The sequence below is a fragment of the Alnus glutinosa genome, chromosome 2 (genome assembly GCF_958979055.1).
Source record: "Alnus glutinosa chromosome 2, dhAlnGlut1.1, whole genome shotgun sequence".
In the NCBI taxonomy this organism is placed as follows: Eukaryota; Viridiplantae; Streptophyta; class Magnoliopsida; order Fagales; family Betulaceae; genus Alnus; species Alnus glutinosa.
The window spans coordinates 13,016,905-13,021,204 of record NC_084887.1 but is presented as its reverse complement, the minus strand read 5'-3'; the positions used below and the strand labels follow the sequence as shown (position 1 = coordinate 13,021,204).

Sequence of the window (4,300 nt, the reverse complement as noted above, 5' to 3'; positions counted from 1 at the left end):
TATATATATATATATATATATATATATATATATATATATATATATATATATATATATATATATGCAATGATTAACAAGCTTAAACCCAATCTAATGATACACTTAAACACTTGGTGTACATAGATAGGTAAATTGGGTATCAAGTTGCCTTATTATCTGTGAAGACCAAGAAAAATTAATAGGAATTTAGTGTTTAATAAATTGTATTTATTAAATAGTGAGACTAATAAGTATTCGGGAAATAATAATTAATTAATTTGTTGTCGGGAGCTACTGTAAAATTATAGAAAGTATGGGCATTTAAAATAAAGAAAATACCACCACTGCCACGTGTTGGCTTTTGGTTGGATGAGAGAAAAGATTTTCTTCTCTCCCTCACTTTTCAGCCACACACTCACTCACACGCCACTCTCTTCTGCTTTCTTTCCTTTTTCATTTTTCTTCTCTTTTCTCACGCACACAAAGCAGCCCACGACTTCTTCTTTCTTCTCTTCTTTCTTCTTTTCCTTCTATTCTTCCTTCTTCTCTGTTCTACCCGAACACACTGAGAGAGACCGAGTAAGAGGGAGATCAGAGAGGGGGGTTGAGAGCAGAGAGTGAGATCGAGAGAAAGAGAGACTGAGAGATCGAGAGAGAGCTAGACTCGGAGAGGGAAAGAACCGGCGGGCCCGTGAACCAGGGTAGGCCGATCCTCCATGGGTCGTCGTCGACGAAGCCAAAGCCAAGGATTTCCGGTGACCCGAGCAACCACAAACCCGAGAGAGAAGACCCGTAACCCATGCGACCCGTGACCCAGATTGAACAAAGGGAGACCCGATCGTGGAGGACCCGACCAGTGGGTCGACGGCGGCGGTTCCAGTGGATTTCCGGCGAAGACCCGTTGACCCACGAAGGCCCGTAGCCCAGAATCCCTCAGACCCGCGACCCATGACCCGTTGAACCCGTGAGGAAGACCCGGTCCTCCAGGAGCGATTTTCCGGCGACTGCCAGTGGCGTTCTCCGGCGGATTTGTTGAGGAAAATCCCCAAGGTGTAAATCCTATAATTTTGTGGATCAATTTGTGGATTGTTGAATTAGGGTTTGAAATTATTGGGGGTTTTCTATGATTGTGTCGGCAGTGGCTATGGGTATTGAATTGAGTGTTGTGGATTTGAGTTTTGGTTAGTATTAATGATAATTGCTGTTTTGATTTGGAAGACTATGATGTGGTGATTTCTGGATGCTTTGGTTTTGGGGATTTTGCAGTGTTTATGTTATGGTGGCTAGTCGATAGAAGTGCTAAGGTGTGAAATGTTTTGGAGATAGCCAAAATAGGTATAGATTTTGTAGGTTGTGAAGCTTGGTTTAGTTTCTTTGTTTTGATGTTTATCGATTAAGGGAAGATGTGCATTTTAGTGGTGTTTTATATTAGGGCTGATTTGGGGGATTTATAGTTCAATTTAATTAGGTCAATAACCCATTAAACCGTTTAACTCCTATAACCTAGATTACGTAGGTGGTTAGTAATTGTTAAGTATAGTGGTTAAGACAAGAAAAAGAAGAAAGAGTTGTAAATTATCCAAATAACTTTAAGACATCAAATGTAAATTAGTAATATTATGGAAATACATAAATAGGCTTCGAATCTATTCAGTAATGTAATTAAATAATTAATGTGCTTATCTATGTATTATAAGCACCTAAGTGTGTTATGATATTATGCGTAGCTTAATAAGCATTCTATACATATATGTACATATATATATGTATGTGGGCCGAATACACTTAGTTTAAATGGATAAACAACTATAAAACTTATAGTTAATAATGATAATAAGACAACTTAGTACCTAATTCACCCATCCATGGACACCGAGTATTCTAGTGTAATCGGATTAGGTTTAAGCCTATTAAGTATGGTATGTATATATTTATATACATACATAAACATGTACATGGGTTCAATATACAATGTTTAATTTAGTAAATAAATAACAAGCCAATAATAGATTAAGAATAATAATTGGATTTAATAATAATGGTAGGCGAATAAAATAATAAGCGTGTCTTAAAGATAATAAGTGGAATATGATACAAACCTATAACCAATGATTAGCCTAATAATAGTTTAGGATACCTAGCTAGCTTTAGAAGCGAGTGATGTGACGTGTGAGCACGCGGGTAGTTAGGATGTCATAGAGTATGTGATTCAATAGCATAGTCTAATGCTACCAATGTTTGCAGGATCATGTTCGGATTGGAGACTTTAATTGGTTCTCCAATGTAGAGTCCAAGTGACTAGAGTCCAAGGAGTGTTCGAGTTGGAGTCCAATGCAGCCAAGGTGGGTATTCCACTCACTGAGAAAATATATATTTTTATATGTATTGGATTGATAAGAATATATATGTTGTTTATGAAACCGAACCAACCATATGATGAAATGTATGTTTTGAGATGATTTGTTTAGTTTCGATTATGTTTAAACTATATCAATGATGTTTAAGAGATAGTGCAAGAGTGAAAAGTATTGACTAGATTTAAAGTGTTAAGTTCTGCGGTTGAGATTTAAATTATGCAAATTGTTTGAGAACATGTCATGTTGAAACTGCGTAGATTTGATAAAGAAACTAAGTTTTGAATGATTTCAAAGTGTTGGGTAAAATGCTGGATTTGTTTAGTTTTAAAAGGGCGTGATTTAACAATTGCATGATTTGAGCATGATACAGTAGTGAAATATATACTGGTCAAGAACGGAACATTGAGCATGTAGTATAGAGCATACATCAACAGTAGTACAGCAGTAAAGGAACAGGATACACAGTAAAACAGCAGTTATCAGCATCGTGGGGGACCGAAGCCCCAGTAGACCCAGTCATGCATATCATGTATAGCATTGTTTAATGAGTGATGTTTTTATGTTATGAGTAGATTTTACTAGACGTGTTGGTATGCATAAGTGTCTTAAATGAAAAGCGCTTATGTATATTTCTATCGGATAGTCATGTGTTAATAGCATACATTGAACTTGAAAGTACATGGATACATGATTGCCCAGGCGCGAGTAATGGCATGTCTATGAGTAAGAAGGTTGACTGTTCTTGTTCTTCAGGAAAGACGTGTTAGCATGATTGAGTTTAACTCTAGTGCTCTCATGATCTACTGACGTTCAAGGCATGAAGCTGAAATACGATTAGGGATGGTGTTGCGAGTGTACCGTTGACGGATGTTGTCCTAGTATGGAAGAGTAAGATGCCATGTTCTTTGCTTAAGACTTATGTGTATACGTGATATCTGTGATGGAGTGATCGTGTGCACATATGTCCAAGCGACCGGTGAAAAGTATTATTATAGAGGAGTCTATATGTAGAATCTTCCAAGCGGTAGATTGGAACTTCTACATATGTTCACAGCTATATAGTATGTTTTAAATGTTTTCTAAATAGTCGGTGTTTGCTGCATTAGCTGTTGGTAAATTGTGGCTAATATAGTGCTCGCACGACTAAAAATAAAATAAGGGTTGGTTCTTTGTGAAAACTCAGTTAGTCTTATACCCCTGAGGTCTTAGTATGAGGTATACTAAGGCGGTGAACTCACTATTTCACCTATGCGGATGTGGATACCACCACAACCGTGTAGATGATGTTTCTTTGGCTGCAGGTACTACGGTATAGTCGATGGGTCGGTAGCAGTGTGCTTGGGATATTATGACTGAAGCTCGCCGTGACAGTTGTAATTGTCGGACCACGGGTTGTCCACTATTTTATAGGTTTGGTATGGCTTGTGACGTTTGTGTCACTTATTCTTTGTTAAGCCATTATTGTTATAGTGTTAATAAGACTCAAACAGATAGATGTTAAATGGCTCTTTGTTGTAATTAATTTGTGATAGATGTATAAGTTGTAATTTCCGCTATTCAGATTTATGTTTTCCGCTGCATAGATAGATGTATGTTATACTCTGATTATCAGGTACATGTTATGGGGCATGTGCCATATGTTGGCTGAGCAACACGTAGTTGTGCCACTGCGATGACTCGTTTTATGTTTGTATAAAAAAAAAAAAAAAAAAACGGGTCGTCACATTATCATTTTTAACTACAAGTCTTATAGTTGTTTATCCATTTGAGCTAAGTGTATTCGGTCCATATACATATATGTATAGAATGCTTATTAAGCTAAGCACAACCTCCTAACACACGTAGGTATTTTATAATACTTAGGTAGGGGCATTAATTCTAAGTTACATTAACAAATAGATTCGGAGCCTATTTATGTATCTCTATAACCTTACTAATTTATATTTATCGACTTAGCGTTATTT

At 36.8% G+C, this 4,300-nt stretch overlaps 1 long non-coding RNA gene across 1 annotated transcript; it reads left to right on the top strand.

Annotated features, from left to right (window-relative positions):
* The first annotated feature begins 455 nt into the window (after window positions 1–455).
* On the top strand, window positions 456–3,892 carry LOC133859114 (uncharacterized). Its single transcript, XR_009898709.1, has 3 exons — window positions 456–1,029; window positions 2,224–2,321; window positions 3,617–3,892. It is a non-coding gene; the product is annotated as an uncharacterized LOC133859114 (long non-coding RNA).
* The last annotated feature ends 408 nt before the right edge of the window (window positions 3,893–4,300 follow it).